Genomic DNA, 13,390 nt, shown 5'->3' with positions numbered 1-13,390 from the left:
CCACAAAGTACATACACATATAAGCATATACTAAAGCATATACTAAAGTATATATACTAAAGTATATACTAAAGTATATACAAGAGGTCTCGAATGCTCAAACTAAAAAAAACACTGAATCAACTTTAAATCAATGCTTGATAAAACTGTTTAAAAATTGTTTGTCATTACTGCTTTTAATATCGATTGGAATCCCTCAAACTCAATAGGGTAATGACCTATATGTACACTTTTGATTACCCATGTTCTTGATCACCAGATTTCGGAAGTGCCAAGTAGAAAGCGAACCATGTTGCTTAGTCCATTCTTAGACCGATAGATTACAAAGGCTTGGGATGTGCGCCATCTCTATCACGGAATGCAAGCTGATTCACTCACTCAACATAACAGCCCTGCCACATATATTAAAGATGTTTCCTTGTATTAACTCTCCAAACTCAGGGCCTTATTTATGAGGCATTGCATCAATTTTACGCCGCTGGTGAGTCACTTTTTGTGACATACTCCAGCAATGCGTCACCTACAGATACGTCAGAAATACTGACGTATCCATAACTCCTTGCAACATGATGCGTCATACAGTAAATAAGACACATCCATCATGTCGCAAGGAGGGCGCACTGAGAAGTTTCATGGAGCGATGCATCACTTCTCATAAATGAGGCCCTCAATGTGTTGAAACAGACACAGCCAGACTCGAACTCACAACTTTCTTTGCTAAATTCTAAGGGCCCAATTCACAATGGACCTCCGCACTCGTGGTGAGGCAACGCACTTGTGGGGGGGCCTCCGCACTGCAGTTTCTCATTGTGGAGGTTGTGCCACAACTGTGGCCGCCTCCATAACTATGGGTGCGGAGGCCCTTTGTGAATCGGACTGCCAGTTATTAACCCTTAGGCCACAAGTCATTAACTACAACCCACTTAAGGAGGTTAATATTTCTATGGTCATCTTTCTGATTTGTCTCTCATTAATACCTCAAATCTGATAAACGTGCAACTAGAATGTACTCATAATAATCACTGTTTTGTCAGAAAAAGGGCAAAAGATCACAGGACTAGAGAATGCTCACAGCACCGGCCAGGCCAGCAAACTCCGGCTGCGCACAAAGGCTTGGATTACCAAATCGATGGAACTGCTGAACCCCAACATCCTGATCTTTCTGGGTAAGATTAAACTCCTCATCTCTCTCCATGCGGCATATTTGGTACATGAGTGAATCAAATTAATTATAATCTGTGCACAAGTTTGTGTCCTGCAGCAGACGGGATATGCCAATTTGCGCTATTAGGCAGCAACAGCTCCCCCCCCCCCCCCAAATGATTAAGAAGCGGAAAATGGCGGGGAAAAAGAGGGTAGCCTAGGGGCTGCTCAGTCTTTTAAATTCCCTGCCCCCACCATCCCCTTATAATCACCACTTCCGGTCAGTTTAACACTTGAGCTGCAAGCCTCACTGGGAGGCAAAGGTTGCGGGAAACACCACACAGGAGGGGGCAGTAGTCCAGCCCATGCCCAATTGATGGCCCTCCACCCTCCAGTGTGGATCTCCTAATGTCAACCCTGTGCTACTGGCGTAGGGCTTGATCCATTATGAGGTTACAACTCAGACACGTATGGGGAGGGAAAAGCAGAGGCAAGATGAGAAGCTTCTCTCTCATAGGTTCAGTGCCTGGCAACATCAGTGGCTGAGTGTCCCTTTGGTACGATGAAGCTCACACCTGTTCCCATGTGCCTGCACATTTGTTACATTTTCCCCAGGGACAGGTTTTTCGTTCTCCATCTTATCCAGTGTGGAGGTTAAGCTGTGGTATTCCAACGTGGGATAACAGACTTGCTCTGACAGACGCATATGATGTCATGGCACGTCAGCAACTGCACTCCTGATTAGTTCTTGGTCTGGCACTCTGAGATATTTTCACCTGGGTACTTACACACCTTCTCCTTGCTAGCGTCCCAACCAGTGAAAGCTGCTCACAAGTACTGCTCCAATCATTCCAATGTTCTGAAACTCCTGAGCGTTGCCAGCCCTGTGCCCCGAAAGTCTCAATTCGTCACTTCCAGAAAATCTGTGTTTTCGTTCTCTTACCGATTACCCCTTTTCCACACAGGGGTCACCTTCTAGTCCTGATTTCAACAGGCTTTGGGCATTTCCTTATGACCGAATGTTGGACCTGGCCCTTTCTACAGAGTAACGCCATATGTCTGCTTCCCTCTGCCTTTCTTTGCTGAACACGCTTTTGTTGGCCTTTAGGACTCTGTGTACTTTCCCCCTGCTATGCAATGCCAAATTGCCTGTGCTCTCCCATGAGAACATGGTAAAATTGTCCTACTTCTTATTGATTTACTTGTAAGTACCTAGTAAATGGTACTGCCTGTACTAAGGGCCTGTGAATTAAATTCTACTAGAGGCTGCAGCACTCACTGTGTCACCTACTAAAGCAACCTTTTAAAACCTGTCTCAGGCCTGCCACTGTAACCCTACCATTTGAACCTCACAAAATAAACCTTGTACTAGGCTTGTCAAGCCTAAAAGTTCAATTTTAATACATATAAGTCACCCCTAAGGAAGGCCCTGGCCACAACTAAGGCAGGTTGCATGGTATTTAAAATGTAGGGCATGTGGGTTTAAGTTTTACATGTCGTGTCAGTGAAAAACGTCTAAAGTAATTTTCCGCTGTTGAATGCTATGGTCCCCAAAGGCTTACACTGGATTGCCTTATTACACTTAATATGTGCTAACCCCAGATTTGGAAGCAGCTAATGATATGCAAGATATGCTGTTTACACTCAAATAAATTGCAATTTAATATGCTCTTAAATGGTAAAATCTGATTTTAAGTTAGAATTTTAAAAGTGCCCCTTTTAAAACGTTTGCAAAAAAATGGAGTTTGGTCCTGGGACAGGGGGTCAACTGGACCGTAATATAATAAAACAAAAACAATGTTGTCCCCAGGATAATTTTCTCTCACAACTTTGAGACTACAAACAAGGGAAAAAAACCTATTGTTTGTATGGGTTATTTTATTCAAACCCTTTTAGAAATTTTTTATTAAATCATTTTGAAAGGCATTTTTACGGTTGAGAAAAACACTACTTACAAACATTTACACTATTTACAGCTATCATACAAACAATTCTAAACACAAAACAATAACTATGTACAAATGAATCCACAGTTATAAACAAGCTTCTTTTACAATAAGAAAAACAACAATTCTGTTCGCACAAATAATCAATCTTTGTGAAAAATACAACTTATTAGAAAGCCCAACCAGGGTCAAAACAACAGGAAGAGGCAACAGAAAAATCACTTTGTACTCAACAATCAGTTACAGTTGACAAATGACTGTTAACTTTGGTCAATCAAAAGTGCCTATTCGCCGTTATGCCGACGCGTTTCAAATCTGGATGAAATCACAGATTCTCTTCAGGGCTCTGTCAGTGTGGTATTCTATAAAGATAAAGGAAGCTTGATTTAGCCACTATTTACAAAGATTGAGGACCTCCCCCTAGAACACAGGGACAGAAGTCGCAGGTTTTTTACCTTTTCATATGGATAACGCGATCCCGCGGTCCAATCATTCAAATAGAGAGGGGCCTTTTATTATGCAGAGGTTCTGTTAAAAAGATTATGAGAAAGGGATTTAATACCAAGCCTCTCAGAGACGTGCAGGTAGATGGTCCCACAATTTCAAAGCACACATTCCGTACCTTAAATTGTTTAAAACGGGGGCACCACTAGTTATTTTCTCCAAACATGGTTCTTCCGCTGTGTACTCATTAACGCTGCCGCCTGAAAAGCAACAGACATGTGCTGTACTTACTAAATGACCGTTCACTTTGCTAGCTCGATCTAAAACAGCGGTTTGCCTAACTGTTGGCGTACCTGGGTTTCTTTCTGAGGGGCAGTGAGTGATTTTGCTGTTATGCCGGACTCTCGCTGATGGGCGGGGATGCCTCCGCGGTATAACACTGCGTGCTTCAATCTCGCTTCGATCTGAAATAGTTATATTGAAATTGTAAAGCGCGAAGAAGCTACTTGTCTACCATCTACAGGAGACGCGCCAACACTCACCTCTCTTTCCAACCACGTACCAGGAAATGCGAACTCATTGGTGGAAAACCACCATGTGAGGCAACTACTTCATAGCTAATCCGCCGCTGAGCATTGTGGACTTTGTAGTTAAACAGATACTTCAAGTTTATAGGCGGGAAATCTCAGATAAAGAGTTGAGCCCCGTTTGGGTACTATTGAATTTTAGTATCAAATACGCTTCTTTTCTCAGAAGCCTTTCATCGCTGTTTCCACTCAAATTAGTTTGATTCAAGTTGAACAGCACAGTCCACTTGAACTCATTTTCCCCATGATTTTGATCAATAAAGTGTTGGACAAGGGGCGCTGTGAGCACTCTGTTCTTAATGCGTGACCTATGTTGCGTCATGCGTGTGTTGGCCTGTTGGTTTGTTTTACCTATATAAATTTTAGGACAAGGGCAAATAATAGCGTACACCACGTTTTTAGTTCTACAATTCGTGAAGTTCGAATGGGTCCACGTTGTAGTAGTGTGGCAGAAAGTTTTCCCTTCAATCGTTGTATCGCAAGCGATACAATTCCCACATCTATGGTGGCCCTCGATTGGTTTCAGTCCCCATTTGGACAATAAGTCGCTTTTTGGTTTTGGTATTCTAATGTCTGCGCGAACTAATTGTTGGCCAATATTCTGGTTTTTTTTAAAGGCAAATATTGGGCGGGGAAATGGCATTTCCAATTGTTCTAACAAATGCCAATGTTTCAAAACCATCTGTCGAATTTTGTGAGTTTCCGCACAAAACGTGGTAACGCAAACTAAGCTTTCAAGTTCACGCTTCTGTTTTTTCTCAAAGAGACATTCTCTTGGTGTATAACGAGCCCTCTTAAACGAATGCTTAAGTAATTTACTTGGGTAGCCTCGTTTGACCAAATCATTGCAAAACTGTTGGCCATGTTCCTCGAACTGGTTAATTTCTGAACAATTTCGCCGAATTCTGAGGAGTTGTCCATAAGGCAAGTTCGCCCTCAGGTTTCTTGGGTGCGAACTGCCATAATGAAGGATGGTGTTTTTATCCGTTTTCTTCCTGAAAAGTGATGATTTCAAGATGCCTCCCACATTACTCATTTCAACATCAAGAAAGGTCATTTTAACGTTACTTGAATCTAGTGAGAATTGTATGTCACGATGTCTCGAATTTATCCATTGGTGAAAGTTACTCAAGTCGGCGGGGCTCCCCTGCCACAGGAGCCACACGTCGTCGATGTAACGATACCAATGCATTATATTTTGTGAGTAGGGGTTGTTTGTCTCTATGAATCTTTTTTCATATTCCGCCATATAAAGGACGGCCATTTCAGGAGCATAAGGGCACCCCATCGCGGTGCCCTTAACTTGCATGTAGAAATCGTCATTGAAACGAAAATAGTTCTTTTTCAGAGTGATCTCTGCCAATCGCAGTATAAAGGATGTAGGACTTTATGGGGTCTCTCTCTGGAGTCCAAATAAAGTTCAATCACTTCTAATGCCTCCTCCTGAGGTATTTGAGTGTAGAGGGACGTAACGTCCATTGTCACCATTAATTGTACTGTGTCATTAAATACAGTACCCTCTACTTTTGACAGAAAATCCGTTGTGTCCCGTAGATATGCCTTCACTTCCATCACAAATGGCTTCAAAAAGAAGTCCACAAATTTGGACAAGGGCTCGAGACACGAATCGCACCCCGAAACAATTGGTCGTCCGGGGGGATCCGACGAGTTTTTATGAATTTTGGGCAGAAAATATGCCACTGGAGTTCTGGGAAATTTTTTGATTAAAAAATCAGTTTCCTTGGGGCCTGAAAAACCACTATCTTTGCCATTTTGTACAACATCTGCAATCAAAGATTGAATTTGCTGTAAGGGATCTTCCGACAATTTCCGATACCAATCTTGGTTGTTTACATGCGAACAACCTTCAGCTAAGTATTTATCTCTTGGCCAGATGACAACGGCACCGCCCTTGTCAGCCTGCTTTATCACCAATGATGGATCTTCCTTAAGATTTTTTATTGCTGTCCGTTGTCCCTTCGTGATATTGGGTTTCACAAATTTCTGCTGATGTTCCAATTTATTTATTGATGACAAAAGAATTTGTTCGAATGCGAGTACTTGCTTAGGTACATTCTGGGTGGGTACGAAAGTGGATTTATTCCTAAGCCCCGTTGTCTCCATGTTGCTACTTGGAGGTTGGTTGGCAAAGAACGCTTTAAGACGGATTTTGCGGCAAAATTCTAATGTCCCAAGTTTTAATTTGGTGAAGTCTGTACGTCTCGTTGGAACAAATTTTAGCCCCAAGTTCAACACAGATTCTTCATCTTTTGACAATGCCCGAGCTGATAAATTGACTACGGTGGACGGATTTTCTACGACTTGTAATAATTCCTCCGGGTTCGCATTTCCCATTGTGGTTTGAACCTTACCTTTGACTGCTGGCCTTTGTCTAAAAAAGGAGTTTGTTTCTTGTTATTCCCTCCTCTTGAGTCCGAACCAGATGACTCAGAGGACGAAGTTTCCCGGAGGAATTATTACAAGTCGTAGAAAATCCATTAGACATTAGAATTTTGCCGCAAAATCCGTCTTAAAGCGTTCTTTGCCAACCAACCTCCAAGTAGCAACATGGAGACAACGGGGCTTAGGAATAAATCCACTTTCGTACCCACCCAGAATGTACCTAAGCAAGTACTCGCATTCGAACAAATTCTTTTGTCATCAATAAATAAATTGGAACATCAGCAGAAATTTGTGAAACCCAATATCACGAAGGGACAACGGACAGCAATAAAAAATCTTAAGGAAGATCCATCATTGGTGATAAAGCAGGCTGACAAGGGCGGTGCCGTTGTCATCTGGCCAAGAGATAAATACTTAGCTGAAGGTTGTTCGCATGTAAACAACCAAGATTGGTATCGGAAATTGTCGGAAGATCCCTTACAGCAAATTCAATCTTTGATTGCAGATGTTGTACAAAATGGCAAAGATAGTGGTTTTTTAGGCCCCAAGGAAACTGATTTTTTAATCAAAAAATTTCCCAGAACTCCAGTGGCATATTTTCTGCCCAAAATTCATAAAAACTCGTCGGATCCCCCAGGACGACCAATTGTTTCGGGGTGCGATTCGTGTTTCGAGCCCTTGTCCAAATTTGTGGACTTCTTTTTGAAGCCATTTGTGACGGAAGTGAAGGCATATCTACGGGACACAACGGATTTTCTGTCAAAAGTAGAGGGTACTGTATTTAATGACACAGTACAATTAATGGTGACAATGGACGTTACGTCCCTCTACACTCAAATACCTCAGGAGGAGGCATTAGAAGTGATTGAACTTTATTTGGACTCCAGAGAGAGACCCCATAAAGTCCCTACATCCTTTATACTGCGATTGGCAGAGATCACTCTGAAAAAGAACTATTTTCGTTTCAATGACGATTTCTACATGCAAGTTAAGGGCACCGCGATGGGGTGCCCTTATGCTCCTGAAATGGCCGTCCTTTATATGGCGGAATATGAAAAAAGATTCATAGAGACAAACAACCCCTACTCACAAAATATAATGCATTGGTATCGTTACATCGACGACGTGTGGCTCCTGTGGCAGGGGAGCCCCGCCGACTTGAGTAACTTTCACCAATGGATAAATTCGAGACATCGTGACATACAATTCTCACTAGATTCAAGTAACGTTAAAATGACCTTTCTTGATGTTGAAATGAGTAATGTGGGAGGCATCTTGAAATCATCACTTTTCAGGAAGAAAACGGATAAAAACACCATCCTTCATTATGGCAGTTCGCACCCAAGAAACCTGAGGGCGAACTTGCCTTATGGACAACTCCTCAGAATTCGGCGAAATTGTTCAGAAATTAACCAGTTCGAGGAACATGGCCAACAGTTTTGCAATGATTTGGTCAAACGAGGCTACCCAAGTAAATTACTTAAGCATTCGTTTAAGAGGGCTCGTTATACACCAAGAGAATGTCTCTTTGAGAAAAAACAGAAGCGTGAACTTGAAAGCTTAGTTTGCGTTACCACGTTTTGTGCGGAAACTCACAAAATTCGACAGATGGTTTTGAAACATTGGCATTTGTTAGAACAATTGGAAATGCCATTTCCCCGCCCAATATTTGCCTTTAAAAAAACCAGAATATTGGCCAACAATTAGTTCGCGCAGACATTAGAATACCAAAACCAAAAAGCGACTTATTGTCCAAATGGGGACTGAAACCAATCGAGGGCCACCATAGATGTGGGAATTGTATCGCTTGCGATACAACGATTGAAGGGAAAACTTTCTGCCACACTACTACAACGTGGACCCATTCGAACTTCACGAATTGTAGAACTAAAAACGTGGTGTACGCTATTATTTGCCCTTGTCCTAAAATTTATATAGGTAAAACAAACCAACAGGCCAACACACGCATGACGCAACATAGGTCACGCATTAAGAACAGAGTGCTCACAGCGCCCCTCGTCCAACACTTTATTGATCAAAATCATGGGGAAAATGAGTTCAAGTGGACTGTGCTGTTCAACTTGAATCAAACTAATTTGAGTGGAAACAGCGATGAAATGCTTCTGAGAAAAGAAGCGTATTTGATACTAAAATTCAATAGTACCCAAACGGGGCTCAACTCTTTATCTGAGATTTCCCGCCTATAAACTTGAAGTATCTGTTTAACTACAAAGTCCACAATGCTCAGCGGTGGATTAGCTATGAAGTAGTTGCCTCACATGGTGGTTTTCCACCAATGAGTTTGCATTTCCTGGTACGTGGTTGGAAAGAGAGGTGAGTGTTGGCGCGTCTCCTGTAGATGGTAGACAAGTAGCTTCTTCGCGCTTTACAATTTCAATATAACTATTTCAGATCGAAGCGAGATTGAAGCACGCAGTGTTATACCGCGGAGGCATCCCCGCCCATCAGCGAGAGTCCGGCATAACAGCAAAATCACTCACTGCCCCTCAGAAAGAAACCCAGGTACGCCAACAGTTAGGCAAACCGCTGTTTTAGATCGAGCTAGCAAAGTGAACGGTCATTTAGTAAGTACAGCACATGTCTGTTGCTTTTCAGGCGGCAGCGTTAATGAGTACACAGCGGAAGAACCATGTTTGGAGAAAATAACTAGTGGTGCCCCCGTTTTAAACAATTTAAGGTACGGAATGTGTGCTTTGAAATTGTGGGACCATCTACCTGCACGTCTCTGAGAGGCTTGGTATTAAATCCCTTTCTCATAATCTTTTTAACAGAACCTCTGCATAATAAAAGGCCCCTCTCTATTTGAATGATTGGACCGCGGGATCGCGTTATCCATATGAAAAGGTAAAAAACCTGCGACTTCTGTCCCTGTGTTCTAGCGGGAGGTCCTCAATCTTTGTAAATAGTGGCTAAATCAAGCTTCCTTTATCTTTATAGAATACCACACTGACAGAGCCCTGAAGAGAATCTGTGATTTCATCCAGATTTGAAACGCGTCGGCATAACGGCGAATAGGCACTTTTGATTGAGCAAAGTTAACAGTCATTTGTCAACTGTAACTGATTGTTGAGTACAAAGTGATTTTTCTGTTGCCTCTTCCTGTTGTTTTGACCCTGGTTGGGCTTTCTAATAAGTTGTATTTTTCACAAAGATTGATTATTTGTGCGAACAGAATTGTTGTTTTTCTTATTGTAAAAGAAGCTTGTTTATAACTGTGGATTCATTTGTACATAGTTATTGTTTTGTGTTTAGAATTGTTTGTATGATAGCTGTAAATAGTGTAAATGTTTGTAAGTAGTGTTTTTCTCAACCGTAAAAATGCCTTTCAAAATGATTTAATAAAAAATTTCTAAAAGGGTTTGAATAAAATAACCCATACAAACAATAGTTTTTTTTCCCTTGTTTGTAGTCTCAAAGTTGTGAGAGAAAATTATCCTGGGGGACAACATTGTTTTTGTTTTATTATATTACGGTCCAGTTGACCCCCTGTCCCAGGACCAAACTCCGTTTTTTTGCAAATCTTAGAGCGAGTGCACACTCGCGAGAGTTTCAAGGGCATTGAATTTTTCATGTGTCTTGAGTGATTTTTTGGCTCGCTACCTGGAAGGACTATCCCGTCTTTCCCGAGTAATGGGCGAGAAGGACACTCTGTCTTTTTCCGAAAATCATATTAAGAATTTATTAGCCACATCCCCCTTTTCAGAAGTCACTCTGAGCTCTTCAGCTCAGCAGCAGAACGAAACCGAAAAACTCACCAGACTCCGAAAGAAACAGATTCGTACGGAACTTCATGGCCATTTCCTCCTGAAGCACCTAAGGGGTGGGACCATCCCGTGGGGGCTCCAGGTTAAAAATGTCCCAGTCATTTTTACTGAGGATGCAGATTATAAAAAGGGCTTTAGCTGCATAAATACTAAGTGCAGCAGGGACCTTATGGTCCATACCATAGAAACTGCCCAAAGAATATGCGCGAAAGAACTACAAGAGATTGAAGAACTTACCACAGCCATCAGAGATAACCAAGTGGTCACAGATTCCAAAGCTCTTTTAGAGAAAATCGACAAAGAGATCCAATCTTTCAAAGACAACACAATTAACAACAAGACAGCACAGTACGAAAGGGACTCTAAATCCTTTACATTAGAAAGAGCTTACCGCTTCCTCAAAGACGATTTCTACTCCCAACCAGAATCTAGAGGAGCACTTTCAAATTTTCAAGGTAGATCGAGAAATAGATATAAGACTTTCTCCGAAACTTCGTCCTCTGAGTCATCTGGTTCGGACTCAAGAGGAGGGAATAACAAGAAACAAACTCCTTTTTTAGACAAAGGCCAGCAGTCAAAGGTAAGGTTCAAACCACAATGGGAAATGCGAACCCGGAGGAATTATTACAAGTCGTAGAAAATCCGTCCACCGTAGTCAATTTATCAGCTCGGGCATTGTCAAAAGATGAAGAATCTGTGTTGAACTTGGGGCTAAAATTTGTTCCAACGAGACGTACAGACTTCACCAAATTAAAACTTGAGACATTAGAATTTTGCCGCAAAATCCGTCTTAAAGCGTTCTTTGCCAACCAACCTCCAAGTAGCAACATGGAGACAACGGGGCTTAGGAATAAATCCACTTTCGTACCCACCCAGAATGTACCTAAGCAAGTACTCGCATTCGAACAAATTCTTTTGTCATCAATAAATAAATTGGAACATCAGCAGAAATTTGTGAAACCCAATATCACGAAGGGACAACGGACAGCAATAAAAAATCTTAAGGAAGATCCATCATTGGTGATAAAGCAGGCTGACAAGGGCGGTGCCGTTGTCATCTGGCCAAGAGATAAATACTTAGCTGAAGGTTGTTCGCATGTAAACAACCAAGATTGGTATCGGAAATTGTCAGAAGATCCCTTACAGCAAATTCAATCTTTGATTGCAGATGTTGTACAAAATGGCAAAGATAGTGGTTTTTTAGGCCCCAAGGAAACTGATTTTTTAATCAAAAAATTTCCCAGAACTCCAGTGGCATATTTTCTGCCCAAAATTCATAAAAACTCGTCGGATCCCCCCGGACGACCAATTGTTTCGGGGTGCGATTCGTGTCTCGAGCCCTTGTCCAAATTTGTGGACTTCTTTTTGAAGCCATTTGTGACGGAAGTGAAGGCATATCTACGGGACACAACGGATTTTCTGTCAAAAGTAGAGGGTACTGTATTTAATGACACAGTACAATTAATGGTGACAATGGACGTTACGTCCCTCTACACTCAAATACCTCAGGAGGAGGCATTAGAAGTGATTGAACTTTATTTGGACTCCAGAGAGAGACCCCATAAAGTCCCTACATCCTTTATACTGCGATTGGCAGAGATCACTCTGAAAAAGAACTATTTTCGTTTCAATGACGATTTCTACATGCAAGTTAAGGGCACCGCGATGGGGTGCCCTTATGCTCCTGAAATGGCCGTCCTTTATATGGCGGAATATGAAAAAAGATTCATAGAGACAAACAACCCCTACTCACAAAATATAATGCATTGGTATCGTTACATCGACGACGTGTGGCTCCTGTGGCAGGGGAGCCCCGCCGACTTGAGTAACTTTCACCAATGGATAAATTCGAGACATCGTGACATACAATTCTCACTAGATTCAAGTAATGTTAAAATGACCTTTCTTGATGTTGAAATGAGTAATGTGGGAGGCATCTTGAAATCATCACTTTTCAGGAAGAAAACGGATAAAAACACCATCCTTCATTATGGCAGTTCGCACCCAAGAAACCTGAGGGCGAACTTGCCTTATGGACAACTCCTCAGAATTCGGCGAAATTGTTCAGAAATTAACCAGTTCGAGGAACATGGCCAACAGTTTTGCAATGATTTGGTCAAACGAGGCTACCCAAGTAAATTACTTAAGCATTCGTTTAAGAGGGCTCGTTATACACCAAGAGAATGTCTCTTTGAGAAAAAACAGAAGCGTGAACTTGAAAGCTTAGTTTGCGTTACCACGTTTTGTGCGGAAACTCACAAAATTCGACAGATGGTTTTGAAACATTGGCATTTGTTAGAACAATTGGAAATGCCATTTCCCCGCCCAATATTTGCCTTTAAAAAAAACCAGAATATTGGCCAACAATTAGTTCGCGCAGACATTAGAATACCAAAACCAAAAAGCGACTTATTGACCAAATGGGGACTGAAACCAATCGAGGGCCACCATAGATGTGGGAATTGTATCGCTTGCGATACAACGATTGAAGGGAAAACTTTCTGCCACACTACTACAACGTGGACCCATTCGAACTTCACGAATTGTAGAACTAAAAACGTGGTGTACGCTATTATTTGCCCTTGTCCTAAAATTTATATAGGTAAAACAAACCAACAGGCCAACACACGCATGACGCAACATAGGTCACGCATTAAGAACAGAGTGCTCACAGCGCCCCTTGTCCAACACTTTATTGATCAAAATCATGGGGAAAATGAGTTCAAGTGGACTGTGCTGTTCAACTTGAATCAAACTAATTTGAGTGGAAACAGCGATGAAATGCTTCTGAGAAAAGAAGCGTATTTGATACTAAAATTCAATAGTTCCCAAACGGGGCTCAACTCTTTATCTGAGATTTCCCGCCTATAAACTTGAAGTATCTGTTTAACTACAAAGTCCACAATGCTCAGCGGCGGATTAGCTATGAAGTAGTTGCCTCACATGGTGGTTTTCCACCAATGAGTTCGCATTTCCTGGTACGTGGTTGGAAAGAGAGGTGAGTGTTGGCGCGTCTCCTGTAGATGGTAGACAAGTAGCTTCTTCGCGCTTTACAATTTCAATATAACTATTTCAGATCGAA

General features: G+C 41.8%; 2 long non-coding RNA genes across 2 annotated transcripts; one reads left to right on the top strand and one right to left on the bottom strand.

Moving 5' to 3' along the window:
- Nucleotides 1–3,544: 3,544 nt before the first annotated feature.
- On the bottom strand, nucleotides 3,545–3,991 carry LOC144771785 (uncharacterized). The gene is made up of 3 exons (XR_013599475.1): nucleotides 3,887–3,991; nucleotides 3,712–3,793; nucleotides 3,545–3,617 (listed from the first exon to the last, which is right to left on the bottom strand). It is a non-coding gene; the product is annotated as an uncharacterized LOC144771785 (long non-coding RNA).
- Nucleotides 3,992–8,941: 4,950 nt separating this feature from the next.
- On the top strand, nucleotides 8,942–9,388 carry LOC144771784 (uncharacterized). The gene is made up of 3 exons (XR_013599474.1): nucleotides 8,942–9,046; nucleotides 9,140–9,221; nucleotides 9,316–9,388. It is a non-coding gene; the product is annotated as an uncharacterized LOC144771784 (long non-coding RNA).
- Nucleotides 9,389–13,390: the final 4,002 nt, after the last annotated feature.

The sequence above is a fragment of the Lissotriton helveticus genome, chromosome 8 (assembly GCF_964261635.1).
Source record: "Lissotriton helveticus chromosome 8, aLisHel1.1, whole genome shotgun sequence".
Classification (NCBI taxonomy): Eukaryota; Metazoa; Chordata; class Amphibia; order Caudata; family Salamandridae; genus Lissotriton; species Lissotriton helveticus.
The sequence above is the reverse complement of the archived record's forward strand: the minus strand, read 5'-3'. Positions and strand labels throughout refer to the sequence as shown.